Consider the following 15,827-nt stretch of genomic DNA (forward strand, 5'->3'; position numbering starts at 1 on the left):
AAACGTTCTCGATTGGGGAGAGATGCAGCGACCTTGCCGGTCAAGGAAGTGTTTGCTAAGCACGAAGGCAAGCAGTAGAAACTCGCGCCGTGTACGGGTGGCGGCATTATCTTGCAGCGCAGTGGCTTGCCAGGAATGGCAACAAAACCGGGCGTAGAATATGGTAAACTAACCGCTATGCTGCAAAGGTGCTGTAGATGACAACCAAAGGGGTCCTGCTATGGAAAGAAATCACACACCTGACCATCAGTCCTTGTTGTACGGCCATATGGTAAGCGACAGTCACGTTGTCATTCAACCGCTGTCTCTAGACATATCTTCGGCTTTGAATCTCATTGACTAGAGTGGAATTGTCTTCGGTGATGAGTCACAATTTTGCCACTTCTCCCCCTAGTTTGAAACGTACCGTATGGAGCATTAAGGGGCAGGGTCCTCCAACCATCTCGGGATTTTGAGAATCTAACGCGCCAATTGGACAGAACTTGGTATGAAATCTTTCAGGAGGACATCCAACAACTCTGTCAATCAATGCCAAGCCGAATAACTGCCTGCTTAAGGTCCAGAAGTGGACCAACGCGTTGTTGACCTGCTCAATTTGTGAAGCCCTTTCTCTTCAATAAATCGTCCAATTTTTCTGAAATTGTAATAATTTGTTTGCCTCTATATTTACATCTCATCTACAGACCTCCTTACCATTAGGATAATTCTTTCGTGGTGAGTCGTTTTTTGTCGTAAGGTGTGCTCACTAGGCACTCCCGCGTCAGTCGATGCCGGCGGCGGCGGCAGCGGCAGAGGCGGAGGCGGAGGCGGTAGCGGCGCCTTCCGTGGAAGCAAGACGCAACACGATATTTTCCAACAGGCTGAAAGGTATGCGCCAGTAATGTAAGAAAATGAAGCAAAGGTTAAAGGCTACACTGCAGCCTCAGTTGCATGAGCTCAAAGAGCAGGGGGCCTTCTTGCTAGCAGAGTAATGAAATTTAGATTGTGTGCGGATGTCTAACGTGACGTTCTGTCTAAAGGCGCTTCGCTTGCTGCTAATTACACTATTTTGCCCTGGTAACTTGTGAAATATGTCACGTCGGTGGGACAAATTATGAGATTTAACTTTCGAAATTGTTCCTGTGAACAACAGCTTTTTTCCCCTTCTGAATTTCTGTTGCTTCTCTGAATAAGCGAGTGAACCATTTCCGCGCTTTGGATGTCAAGAAATGATATCGTATGCTGAAAGGTTGCCAACATTACTTTGAACCTATTCGTCAATGTATTCGATCGAAAAGGTATTGACCTTGCTGATACGGTGAAGTAAGCTTTCTCATACGTTTTCCGGGTTTGAAATTAAAGTTTCAGGATGCCAGATGCACTATGCATCTAACTTGTCTTGGACGTGGTTCGTAACAGTTAGTTTCAGCTGTGTTCATAATTGTATTATGCTGATATTAACATAAAGCTCGCTGTATGTCAGCTGCTCAATGATTCAGGAAATTTCACTGCGAGATCAACACTCAATTTTTTTTTTTTTTCGTGTTTGACATTTCTCGTCGTAAACCTACGAAAGGAAAAAAAAACAATATTCTCATTGCAGGAAGACTTAAAGAATGAAAGTCCCTTGTAGAAAATAGTTTCAAAAGCTGATTACTTTACAAATAAGATAATGTGTTAAATACGAGGGTAATCCCAAAAGTAAGGTCTCCTATTTTTTGTAAGTACATAGACCTATTTATTTCTAGAAGGGTTTACGTCTGTTTTACAGCTTGAACATTTAGCTATATTTCGACATAATCACAATTTCTGTCATACCAGCTCGCCGCCATGCTGTTCAGGGCGTTATGAACCTCTTCTTTCACCTCATAGTCGGAGCTGAATCGCTTTCCGGCCAAATGTTCTTTTAACCTAGGGAACAGGTGATAGTCACTGGGCGCCAAGGGTGGGAGGGTGGGTGGGTGATTATGTTCCACTGAAAATGTTGCAGGAGAGCAACCACCGGTTTGCCGAGTGATATGTGGGCGAGCGTTGTCATGCAGGATGTGTACGCCCTTGCTCAACATTCCTTTTCTCCGGTTCTGAATTGCCCGTTTGAGTTTTTTCAGAGTCTCACAGTACCTGTCAGCGTTAATTGTGGTCCCAGCGACTCAGCTCCGACGACGAGGTGAACGATGAAGTTCATAACTTTCTGAACAACATGGCGGCGAACTGGTATCACAGGGGCATACAAAAACTGCCACCGCGTCTACAAAAATGCATCGACAGAAATGGTGATTATGTCGAAAAAGAAGTAATTGTTCCAGCTGTAAACTGATGTAAACCATTGCAGAAATAAACAGGTCTATGTACTTATAAAAAAATAGGAGACCTTACTTTTGGGATTACCCTCGTATTTTACGTTAAGTAACAAATTTAGAAAAGGTTTAAAATTATGTTTAATGTTCGTTGTACGTAGTTAAAATCCTCTTGCTATCAAACACTTGATGCATATAATCTGGGTAATTTGGTCTATGTTTCAGTAAAATCACGTTTTTCAGGTATCTCAAAGTTTATGACGCCATACCTACAGAAGTACGCTTCGTATAGTCATATAGTTTTATAGATATATCCAGTGGTAGATGTGGATACAGTTTGCAAAAATTCTTGCTAGTTACTACTAAAGTGATAATAAATTAAAATTTTGTGCCTGCCGCAGAAATTTTACTGTGTCAACAGCGAAAATGTAGCAAGTGATGTACGTCTGTATGCATTTCGTGTCGTGCATATTAGGGGTAGATACAAATGGACAGAGAGATTGGGAAAGAGCGAGAGTGGTATTAGGAAATGGACGGAGAGAAGAGGAGGATACGGACAGAGAGTAAGGATGGAGGAGATGGGCGTAGAGAGGTGTAGGCGAGTTGGACAGCAAGGGGGAAATACGGAGTTTGAAAGATGAAGGGGGAAGGAGGGAGTGACGGAGAGACACGGAAGGAGGAGATGGACAAATAGATGACTGGAATAAATACATAGCTGGGAAATGCCAGATACTCAGGTAGTTATGTATATTAAAGTATCAAATACTTTTTCAGTATCATTTTGTATCTGATTAACTTTCCTGGAAAGGGCAAATATTTTTTGAATAGTGTAAGTTTCTACTTCTAGTGTTAGTCTAACACTGAAATGGATCGTAAACTTAATCGTGCATATGTTATTATGTCTTTGATGGAATTAGCAAAAAAATGGCTCTGAGCACTATGGGACTCAACTGCTGAGGTCATTAGTCCCCTAGAACTTAGAACTAGTTAAACCTAACTAACCTAAGGACATCACAAACATCCATGCCCGAGGCAGGATTCGAACCTGCGACCGTAGTGGTCCTGCGGTTCCAGACTGCAGCGCCTTTAACCGCACGGCCACTTCGGCCGGCTGGAATTAGCATTTGACGACATGAATTGTACTTCTCATTGAGTCATTTCCATGCCTTTCCTTCACTGTAAATTATCTTTGAGCCTAAATTTATCCGATTATGCTTTGAAATCGCGTAATAAATGTAAAAACTCATGGACTCTTAGCTTTCTTGTATCACATGTCTCCTACATTTGATCCTTCTGAGCCAATTGGAAAATAGATTTTAGTGCGGCTTTCTTTGCTGTCTGTTCCTCAGCTATAAGTTTACATTTACGACAGTTGGTCGGCGCTAGGTTGTGCAGTGCCAGCACACCTGGAACAAACAACGGCGGCGATACGAAAGCTACTGCGTTCACGATTAGGCTGCCCGGCAAAGAAGTCAAGTCATGGAAACAGGCCGCACCATGACCGAGCTAATCAGAATGTCTCTCTCATTCCTTTTTTTATCTTTGTTTGTTTCAAACCGAATAGGAAGCTACAGGCTTCTTTTGAAAATGATCACTGACTATAATTACTGAAGAGTCCTATTACTAGTCTTCGATTTTAGACGTCCGGCCCATGTACGACAGTGTCAGCCCACCATGAGGGCATAAAATGTGATTCTTCCTCAAACGGGATAAGAGTTTCCAATGATTAACATCATCGCATATCTGTAAGAACCATACAATAAAAGGTGCTGCGGAATTGGGAAAGGTGTGAAGGCGCTGGACAGAGAAATGGCTGCTGGAAGTGACAGAATTGTTGTTAAATTCTACATGGAAAAGCGGAAGAAAGAACCTGTCTTCTAGCAGCAGTCTGTCGTCAGTTGCTGGAGGAGCGGAATACAGCACACCTGACTGGTTTGATGCGGCCCGCCACAAATTCCTTTCCTGTGCTAACCTCTTCATCTCAGAGTAGCACTTGTTGCAACCTACGTCCTCAATTATTTGCTTGACGTATTCCAATCTCTGTCTTCCTCTACAGTTTTTGCCCTCTACAGCTCCCTCTAGTACCATGGAAGTCATTCCCTCATGTCTTAGCAGATGTCCTATCATCCTGTCCCTTCTCCTTTTCAGTGTTTTCCACATATTCCTTTCCTCTCCGATTCTGCGTAGAACCTCCTCATTCCTTACCCTATCAGTCCACCTAATTTTCAACATTCGTCTATAGCACCACATCTCAAATGCTTCGATTCTCTTCTGTTCCGGTTTTCCCACAGTCCATGTTTCACTACCATACAGTGCTGTACTCCAGACGTACATCCTCAGAAATTTCTTCTTCAAATTAACGCCAGTATTTGATATTAGTAGACTTCTCATGGCCAGAAATGCCTTTTTTGCCATAGCGAGTCTACTTTTGATGTCCTTGCTCCGTCCGTCATTGGTTATTTTACTGCCTAGGTGGCAGAATTCCTTAACTTCATTGACTTCGTGACCATCAACCCTGATGTTACGTTTCTCGATGTTCTCATTTCGACTACTTCTCATTGCCTTCGTCTTTCTCCGATTTACTCTCAAACTATACTGTGTACTCATTAGACTGTTCATTCCGTTCAGCAGATCATTTAATTCTTCTTCACTTTCACTCAGGATAGCAATGTCATCAGCGAATCGTATCATTGATATCCTTTCACCTTGTATTTTAATTCCACTCTTGAACCTTTCTTTTATTTCCATCATTGCTTCCTCGATGTACAGATTGAAGAGTAGGGGCGAAAGGCTACAGCCTTGTCTTACACCCTTCTTAATACGAGCACTTCGTTCTTGATCGTCCACTCTTATTATTCCCTCTTGGTTGTTGTATATATTGTATATGACCCGTCTCTCCCTATAGTTTACCCCTACTTTTTTCAGAATCTCGAACAGCTTGCACCATTTTATATTGTCGAACGCTTTTTCCAGGTCGACAAATCCTATGAAAGTGTCTTGATTTTTCTTTAGCCTTGCTTCCATTATTAGCCGTAACGTCAGAATTGCCTCTCTCGTCCCTTTACTTTTCCTAAAGCCAAACTGATCGTCACCTAGCGCATTCTCAATTTTCTTTTCTATTTCTCTGTATATTATTCTTGTGAGCAGCTTCGATGCATGAGCTGTTAAGCTGATTGTGCGATAATTCTCACACTTTTCAGCTCTTGCCGTCTTCGGAATTGTGTGGATGATGCTTTTCCGAAAGTGAGATGGTATATCGCCACACTCATATATTCTACACACCAACGTGAATAGTCGTTTTGTTGCCACTTCCCCCAATGATTTTAGAAATTCTGATGGAATGTTACCTATCCCTTCTGCCTTATTTGACGGTAAGTCCTCCAAATCTCTTTTAAATTCCGATTCTAATACTGGATGCCCTATCTCTTCTAAATCTACTCCTGTTTCTTCTTCTGTCACATCAGACAAATCTTCACCCTCATAGAGGCTTTCAATGTATTCTTTCCACCTATCTGCTCTCTCCTCTGCATTTAACAGTGGAATTCCCGTTGCACTCTTAATGTTACCACCGTTGCTTTTAATGTCACCAAAGGTTGTTTTGACTTTCCTGTATGCTGAGTCTGTCCTTCCGACAATCATATCTTTTTCGATGTCTTCACATTTTTCCTGCAGCCCTATAACTTAGAACTACTAAAACCTAACTAACCTAAAGACATCACACACATCCATGCCCGAGGCAGGATTCGAACCTGCGACCGTAGCGATCGCGCGGTTCCAGACTGCATCGCCTAGAACCGCTCGGCCACTTCGGCCGGCCCAGGATTCCAGACCGATGTCACTCACGTCCATGTGTTGTATTATAGTGGAGTATGTCCGTCTGTCTCCTGTATGACTTTTTCGGGGACTGAAAATGTCGTGTGGAGGAATAAAGATGGATTTTGCTTGCACGGGCCGTGTGAGAGCTTGCTCTGTTCATGGACAGGCTGTAGACTGTGCTGCCACCGTTGATATCTTCACTCGATTTGTGAATTGCCTTGGACACAAACTGACGGAAGAAAAATCGCAACACGAAGGAGGAGCTGTGCGCCATAAACGAAAGTTGGTAGACGTGTTTCTACATCTGATAGATAATGTCTATGCAAAGTTCGCGACAGTCGTATAGTAGTGGCGACAGCAGCGCCGTAATGAGAATACAAATGAGGTTCGCTTTAACTCTTTATAGGATAGTGGTCGATATATTGCCCACCTACCATAAGTGCGAAACTGTGTAAGTTTTCTATAGAAAAATGACCCTTAAAGATGCATCACGTTGCTAAGTGGATGGTGTACTTTCAAGCGACCACTTTTTGTGTGCTGAGGTTGGAAGAACATTCTTATTGAAATGGTGGTTGGCTAGGCGACCACTGTCCACGTGAGGAGTATCTTTGGTGGCGTTTTGTGTGTATGAGAGAAAATCGTCCCACTGAAGGCGCAATTAATGTGAGAATTTGTTAAAATATAAGGTATGTATGACATTTATTGAATTAATAGTTTCGTGTTTTACATTGTATATACGTTTTATGTACCTAAATAGAGACTACACGTAATAATACAGAGATAACTGAGAGCGTGGAAGCAAAACTTGAGTGTCGTTTATTACATTTTCGTAAAAGTGCTCTTTTATCAAATACGTACGAGAGACTATGCAATATTTACGATATACCCCGATAATATGCAATTAATTTACAATATATATAAGCCAGTTTTAGTGTCTGGCTAACAAATTGTTAGCAAATGCACAATGACAAAACGTAAACTGACATAACCTCGCATTTCATTATTACAGATGCACAGAACTAAGAACGCCTTTACATTTCGTGTATTGGAAGAGATGTCATCACAAGACTTGGAGAGTTTGATAGGCGATGATCAGGCTGTTGATTCCGAGTGTGGAGGTGATTCGGATGCCGACGACGTATTGACAAATACTCATCCCACTGATATAAGCAATGGAGATAATTCATCCCATGACTCTTGTAGTGATTTCATTCCTCCACCACCTCAACAAACATCTGTCAACCCTGAAAGTGGTGAGGATGAAGACGAAAGCGAAGAAGAGGATCAACGTGACGATGCTCATGTTAGGCCTATCATGCAGTACAATTTTTCAAAAACCGTTACTAATCCTGCCATATACAGTTCAGTAAATTATTCACAGGGTTTTTGAACAAACATTGAAGTGAATTTAGAATCTCCTACAGTTTTATTCTCGCAGTTTTTTCCTATCTTTATCTTAGAACATATTGTCAGGGAATCTAATCTTTATGCTAATCAGAAAGGTACTGATCTAAATGTGACCACAGCTGAATTGAAAGCATTCCTTGTTGTACTTCTTATAATGGGTTTGCACAGACTTGCTAGCATAATACATTACTGGTCATCTGATCCCAATTTATTTGTAAACAGAGTAGCTTAAGTTCTGCCAAAAACGGGAGAATGTGGGTATGACTAATTTTATAAGCTTCATCCACTTCTTACCCATCTAAACCAAATTTTTTTGAAAACATTTAGACCGAGCCGATTTATCAGTATTGATGAAAGCATAGTGGCTTTCAAAGGTAGGGCTTCCCGAAAGCAGTATATGCCAATGAAGCCTACAAAACGAGGATTTAAAATTTGGGTTGCAGCCTGCAGTGTTACAGGGTACATTTTATCTTTTCAAGTGTATGAAGGAAAATCTGAATTCAAAGAAGAAGGTTCTCTAGGTGATGAGGTTGTTTTGTCACTTTCAAAACGATTCCAGTTTTTATGGTACCGCCGCTTTTTTGACAGACTTTTTACTAATTTACCATTACTTTTTAAATTATTGACTAGAGGAACATTTGGTTGTGGAACAATGCTTCAAAATAGAAAATATTTTCGTAAAATGTTATTGAAAGTTGACAAGCATATGAAATTAGGAAAGCATGACTCTGTTATGGAAGATGATATTTCTATAACAAAATCGAAAGACAGAGGTACAAAATCAGTAGTAATTGGGAGCAACATGCATAACCCTAGTGACATGTGTCAAGTGTCTAGGAGAAACAAGAAGGGTGAAAAGGAAAGTATAGAGTGTCCCAAGGCTATCGCTGACTATAATAGCTACATGGGAGGGGTTGATAAATTTGATCAACTGATGTCTGCCTACAGGGTTTCATGGAAATCAAAAAGTGGTAGATAAAATTATTCTATTACTTTCTGGATGCTGCAGATGTCAATTCCTTCATTCTTTATTATGGGACTGCAAAAATGGCACAGTCTTATAATGGAAGGCCACTGCCACATCTAAATTTCCGCAGTATCTTGGCCAGTGAGGTAATTGTAACTTTTTCTAGCAGGAAGACATGTGGGCCACAAACTTCCCCAAAATTTTTTAACACAAAAACAAAGTTTAGGGGCAAAAATGTTTCAAACGTGAATCCACATATAGTAATGAATGTAGGGGCTCATTTTCCACAGAAAGGTACGAGCAGAAGGTGTGCTCACTGTAGCACAAAAAAGTAACCCGAAAGAACTAGTATTGTATGCAAGGAATGCAAAGTTGCGCTTTGTCTTCCTTGTTTTCACCCGTTTCATTCTAGATAACATGTTTACCACTAGAATTTGTTGGATTTCATAGTGTTTGCTAATGTTTTATTGTTTGAATAGTGAAATGTGTTCAGTTTTTGTACTTCAGTACATTAGTTAATAAACTGTATCTTACTTGCATTCAGAATGCCATGTTTTTATTTATCTGTACCAGACATAAGAAGGTCGTCTTTTAAATGACCACCATCCACAGTAGTCTAAGCCCCCGCGCAAAATGGATAGTGGTCTGTACATCAACCACCTGTTTCTTCCTTTCAGTTCCAAGACAAATGAACATAAAATAATTCTAAGCGTATTACATGCCTATATAAGTCAAATAGGACGCAATAAAAATATTACCTTTCGAATTTTCGGAAAAAAAGTTTTGTCCTATAAAGGGTTAAACACATACGGCAATGGTCATGAGCGTTAGTTTGAGATAGGACGTGGTGAGTTGATGTTGGTCAAGAGTGCCTGTAAGGTGATAAAGACGCCATTATCAACAAATGGTTCAAATGGCTCTGAGCACTATGGGACTCAACTTCTGAGGTCATCAGTCCCTTAGAACTTAGAACTACTTAAACCTAACCTACCTAAGGACATCACACACATCCATGCCCGAGGCAGGATTCGAACCTGCGACCGTAGCGGTCTCTCGGTTCCAGACTGCATCGCCTAGAACCGCACGGCCACTTCGGCCGGCCATTATCAACACCTGACCGAGTTTGAACGTGGTCGTGTAATGGGGCTACGGGAAGCTGGATGTTCCTTCTGCGTTACTACAGAAATGTAGCCACTGTACATGAATACTGGCAGCGGTGGTCACGAGAGTGTACGGTGGCAAGGAGACCAGACTCTCTCGGGACTACCGAGAGGCAAGATCATCGGGTTCGGCGTATGGCTCTGACGCATCGTACTTCGTCTGCAGGAGTAATTTGATCCAGTTGGCACCATAAGGACACAAAGAACTGATACAAATCGGTTACTTCAAAGGCAGCTCGGAGCCAGACGCCCTGTAACGTGCATTCCACTGACCGCAAACCATCACCATTTGCGAGTTCAGTGCTGTCAAGGGAGAGCTCATTGGAGGACGGGGTTCAGGTGTATTGCGTTTCTGACGAAAGCTGGTTCTGCCTCGGTGCCAGTGATGGCCGTGACTAGGTGGAGGCCCGCTGAGGGCCTGAAACAAAACTGTCTGCGTGCTAGACACGCTGCAGCTGCATCTGGGGTTATCGGCACGGATCCGATGTCATATTACAGCAGGAGCACCATCGTGGTTGTCCCACGCACTCTAACTGAAAATCTGTTTGTCAGTCTTCTGATTGGACCTGTTGTACTGCCATTCCCCGAACAGTATTCCAGAGGACGTCTCCAACGCTCGCCCACGTATCGCTGTTGTAATTCAACGTCCTCTAACAGAGTTTGGACATGTTGCCCTGGCCTGCTCGATCACCAGATCTGTCCCCAATCGAGCACATTCTGGACATCATCGGACGGAAACTCCAGAGTCATTCACAAGCAGCAGTAACCCTTTATTGACCAACCACAAACTGACATCTGGTACCTGTGCAAGACAATTCATGCACGTTTGCATGCTTCCATTCATCATTCTAGCAATTACACCCATTACTAAAGTACCAGCATTCACATTCTCAATGACTTACTTCGCTCTTACATTAATCTTGCGATTCACTTTAATATGTTACCTAGACAAATCTATTCCCAAAATTCCGTTACTGTGTATTAATTATGTTTCGGTGGTCCGATTTTGTGTCCTCAGTGTAGTTCCGCGCCACTGCTTGGATCAAATATGTGCGTAGGCAATGTCATAATTCGTATTCTATGACGAAATTAGAACTATATTAATACATTCAGCTGCTGACAGGCGTTGATTTATATCACTGGGGACAGGCGAAAATGTGTGCCCCGACCGGGACTCGAACCCGGGATCTCCTGCTTACATGGCAGACACTCTAGCCATCTGAGCCACCGAGGGCACAGAGGATAGCGCGACTGCAGGGACTATGTCACGCACGTCTCCCGCGAGACCCACATTCTCACCTTGTATGTCCACACACTACATTCGTAGTGCCCCTACCCAACAAACGCATTACTCGTGGAAGACATTCTTACCAAGTCCATTATGATTATCCTGGCTGTTATGCCCTGGTCGGTTGATGAATTTTGTCTCAATTCCCAACGTTTCGTCCCCGTCTGCGGGAGACATCTTCAAGTCCCGTAAGAGTTTGGGTAGTATGTGTGCATCAGCACAGAAGAAGAAGGTCACGGCCGGTATCGCCAGAACTATATCCATATAAGTATATCCATGTAAGTACGTTTTCTATAGGGCTGAAGATAAACAGAGAGGAGATATTTTCAAAATGGTTTAAGGTCTAGCGAAATGACGAAAAATAACTAAGTCCTGCCTTCACTGACAATATTCAGAACTGAAACCCACATTTTATTGTCTCGAAAGTGCCATTCGGCAAATGATGAGTATTTTTTATCTGTCTGGGACGTTTCAAAAGTTGTATGAACGTCAGAAATGTGAAAATTGGAATACGGGCATGGAGCTTCGTCACGGGTTTATTCTGCTCGAAGCGTCGCAGGAACGTTTAACAGACTCCAGCAGAAAACAATTGCACGAGAATTACTCTCAAAACTCAGAGAATGAAGAAACGTTACTTCTATCAGTATTACGTCCCGCATAATAGTTACGAAGCTAGCATTACCAAAAACCGGTCGTATACAAAGGGGTACCAACAACCTGTGTACCTTTCTTTGCACCACCCATGAGCAGAAAACAATAGAGGAAATGGAGATAAATGTGGGACGTCTTGTAACCCCGTGCTGCAGCAGGTGGTAGCTTGCAGAGTGCAGATGTAAATCTGAGTGTAGACTGCAGCCCTGAGTAACGGAACATAACATATTTAATAGAAAAGGTATCTGAAAATGACTGACAGTAGGTCCAAGGCTTAGTAGTTCATTGTCTGCATCATTTACCGCACGTCACACGTACAAACGATAGAACTGATCCAATAAATTTCGTTGGACAGTGAGCACACCAGACTACATTATCGTTGCTCCCATTGTGTTCCTAGGCAACCAACTCGCTTGTATAGGGCAGCCCTTGGGAGAGGTTACTGGGCGCCAAACCAGGCGTAACCATTTCTATCCTACCTGTGTCGCTGGAACACACTGCAGCCGGGCATTTAGCATTGCGGAGATTTAGTCATGACGTGCAATACGTGACGCAAAACAGAAACTCTCTTGGCTCCAGCAGACCGATCTAGCATTCTGCGTATCACCCTCGTTCCACCACCTCGCCGTCCGCTCCCTCTACACGTTACCTAGTGACAAACTAAATCAATCAGTAGCAGTTCTCTCCCAAATTCTGTGTAGTCTCCAAAGTATTCTACTCGACTGTTCTTTTAAGGGGTGGTCACACAATTTTAATTCTCACCTAAAACCTACAAAGACATTTAATTACACTCAAGCGCCAAAGAAACTGGTACAGGCATGCGTATTCAAATACAGAGATATGTAAACGGGCAGAATATGGGGCTGCGGTCGGCAACGCCTATATAAGGCAATAAGTGTCTGCCGCAGTTGTTAGATCGGTTACTGCTGCTACAATGGCAGGTTAACATGATTTAAATGTGTTTGAACGTGGTGTTATAGTCGGCGCTCGAACGATGGGACACAGTGTCTCCGAGGTAGCGATGAAGTGGGGATTTTCCCGTACGACCGTTTCACGAGTGTACGGCGAATATCAGGAATCCGATAAAACATCAAATCTCTAACATCGCTGCCACCGGAAAAAAGATCCTGCAAGAACGGGAGCAACGACGACTGAAGAGAATCGTTCAGTGTGACAGAAGTGCAACCCTTCCGCTAACTGCTGCAGATTTCAGTGATAGACCATCAAGAATTGTCAGCGTGCGAACCATTCAACGAAACATTATCGATATGGGCTTTGTGAGCCGAAGGCCCGTTCGTCTACCCTTTACGCCTCGCCTGGGCCCGTCAACACCGACATTGCACTGTTGATGACTGGAAACGTGTTGCCTGTTCGAACGAGTCTAGTTACAAAATGTTTGGAGCGGATGGACGTGTAGGACTATGGAGACAACCTCCTGAATCCATGGAACCTGCATGTGGGCAGGGGACTGTTCAAGCTGGTGGAGGCTCTGTAATGGTATGAAACATCTGCAGTTGGAGTGATGTGGAAGCGCTGGTACTTCTAGATACGAGTCTGACAGGTAAGCATCCTGTCTGATCACCTGCATCCATTCATGTCTACTGTGCACTCCGACGGGCTTGGGCAATTCCAGCAGGACAATGCGACCCCCCCCCCCTCCCCCACATCCAGATTTACTACAGAGTGGCTGCAGAAACACTCTTTTGAGTTTAAACACTTTCGGAGACCACTAAACTACCCACTCATGGGGACCGATGACCAAGCAGTTAGGTCCCTTTTCCCCCTTTTCAACCAACCAACCAACCATCCCCAGTCATGAACGTTATTGGGCATATCTGGGATGCCTTGCAACGTGCTGTTCAGAGACGATCTCCACCTCCACGTACTCTTACGAATTGATGGAGAGTGCAGAACGATTTACGGTGTCAATTTCCTCCAGAACAACTTTAGACATTAGTCGAGTCCATGCCACGTAGCGTTGCGGCACTTCTGCGTGCTCGTGGGGGCCCTACACGATGTTAGGCATGTGCTCCAGTTTCTTTGGCTCTTTCGTGTATTATTTGTATGTATTGGCAGGTAAATGTCTCAAATCTTCGTACTCAATGAAATTATCCTGCCACAGCACCGTAGTACGTTGCTTTATTTTGTTTTGGTCCCTCTAGTGGCGCCATAGGATTCCGTGGCCCGTAAATTCGATGAATAACAAGAATATAGATGATTACATGCAAATGTGTAAAAATAATAATTACGTAACTTCATACTTTTTAGGTGATGATTAAAACTCTATGACTAACCCTTACAAGAACTGTTGAGAACAATGCTTTGGAGATTATACGAACTTGAATTTCTTTCTTTGGGTTTCATTTGATACATAAAGTTGTTTGTCTTTGCAAACCCTCGTAACACTCTGAACTCGGTACTGACAAGGGAACCTCCCCATCGCACCCCCCTCAGATTTAGTTATAAGTGGAGAGGCCTTGAAAAACTGAACACAGATGAATCGAGAAAAAGGGGAAGAGGTTGTGTCGGAACTATGAAAAAAATAAGCAAAATATACAAACTGAGCAGTCCATGTGCAAGATAGGCAACATCAAGGACAGTGTGAGCTCCGGAGAGCCGTGGTCCCATGGTTAGCGTGAGCAGCTGTCGAACGAGAGGTCCGTGGTTCTAGTCTTCCCTCGAGTGACAAGTTTACTTTCTTTACTTTCGCAAAGTTATGATCTGTCCGTTCGTTCATTGACGTCTATGTTCACTGTAATATGTTTAGTGTCTGTGTTTTGCGACCGCACCGCAAAACCGGGCGATTGGTAGAGAGGCATTGGAGAGGCACGTCCTTACGTTTACTAATCGCACGGTTTTGCGGTGCGGTCGCAAAACACAGACACTAAGCTTATTACAGTGAACAGAGACGTCAATGAACGAACGGACAGATCATAACTTTGCGAAAATAAAGAAAGTAAACTTTTCACTCGAGGGAAGACTAGAACCAAGGACCTCTCGTTCCGCAGCTGCTCACGCTAACCACGGGACCACACTATCCTTGATGTTGCCTATCTTGCGCATGGACTATTCAGTTTGTATATTTTACTTTTTTTTTTCATAGTTTCACACAACTTCTTCCTGATTTCTCGATTGATCTGTGTTCAGTTTTTCAAGGCCTATCCACTGTGCCAACTTATAACTAAATCTGAGGGGGGTGCGATGGGGAGGTTCCCTTGTGAGCAAGTATTTGTAGCAGCTAATGCACTCTCGTACACTTGACAGTAATGTCTTATGGAATGGACGCTTGTGTATGCGTGTTGCGCATGACAAACCGACGACAATAATCCAACGAAAGCCTCATGTAAATTAATGCGTGAGAGTGAGTTGGCGTAGTTGAGTATGGACTCGCAGTTTTTTATTAGCTGCAGTAGCAGAGTTGTAGCGCTGTTTGCGCTTATTTACGGCAGTCCAGTTGCCGGTGCGTAAATATCGGATTTCTGACCCCTCTGCCGGTCGGACAGGTCCGTCCGTTGCCGGCGGACACCGCCGTGCCTTCCGGCTCGCTCATCGCTGCCTGCCGGGATGAAATATGACGCACCCGCCGCTCCAGACTGCAGCGTCCGCGCCAAAATTATCTGGATATAATTTTGCCGGACGCTTCCATTCCCTTCCTCAGAGTCTAGATGCTGCACATACTTCTGGCAGTGTATTTCCAGGAAGCGAAAGGTAGTCAAATGCAAAGCTTTTTTTGGATGCAAAAAAAGTTTTCAGCATCCAAAAAAAAAAAAAAAAAGCAATCAGAATAATGTGTGGGGTCCATCAAAGACACTCTTGCAGGCACTTGTTTCGGAAGATAGGTATCCTAACAACTGCCTCACAGTATATTTTTTCCTTGCTGACCTTTGTGTGCAAAAATTATTCTATCTACCAAGACAACAGTAAATTCCATCGCTCTAACACCAGAAACAAAAACAATCTACATTTCGAAATGAAACGTCTCACTCTGGTACAAAAAGGAGTTGACTACTCCAGCATTAAGCTGTTCAATGCTCTACCACTACATATCAAATGTGTTCATACAGAACTGCCAAAATTTAAACAAGTTCTCAAAGATTACCTGACAGAGAAATCTTTTTATACTTTGGATGAATATCTGAAAGAAAATGTATACCATCACTAAACGTATTGTTTCTAGAAGTAGTTCAATTGATTTTATTGTGCATTTGAGCATTAGCACACTTTTTGTAACAACAAATTGGCTGTACCTGTATTTAATATTG

At 43.0% G+C, this 15,827-nt stretch overlaps 1 protein-coding gene and 1 non-coding gene across 2 annotated transcripts in view; one reads left to right on the plus strand and one right to left on the minus strand.

Annotated features, from left to right (window-relative positions):
- LOC126199426 (gonadotropin-releasing hormone receptor-like) overlaps positions 1 to 15,827 on the plus strand; it is a 651,151-nt gene that overhangs the window by 327,570 nt on the left and 307,754 nt on the right. The gene's annotated exons all lie outside the window — the stretch shown is intronic.
- Trnat-ugu (transfer RNA threonine (anticodon UGU)) lies at positions 10,787 to 10,861 on the minus strand. The gene has a single exon. It is a non-coding gene; the product is annotated as a tRNA-Thr (tRNA).

This window comes from Schistocerca nitens, chromosome 8 (assembly GCF_023898315.1).
Source record: "Schistocerca nitens isolate TAMUIC-IGC-003100 chromosome 8, iqSchNite1.1, whole genome shotgun sequence".
NCBI classification, from domain to species: domain Eukaryota; kingdom Metazoa; phylum Arthropoda; class Insecta; order Orthoptera; family Acrididae; genus Schistocerca; species Schistocerca nitens.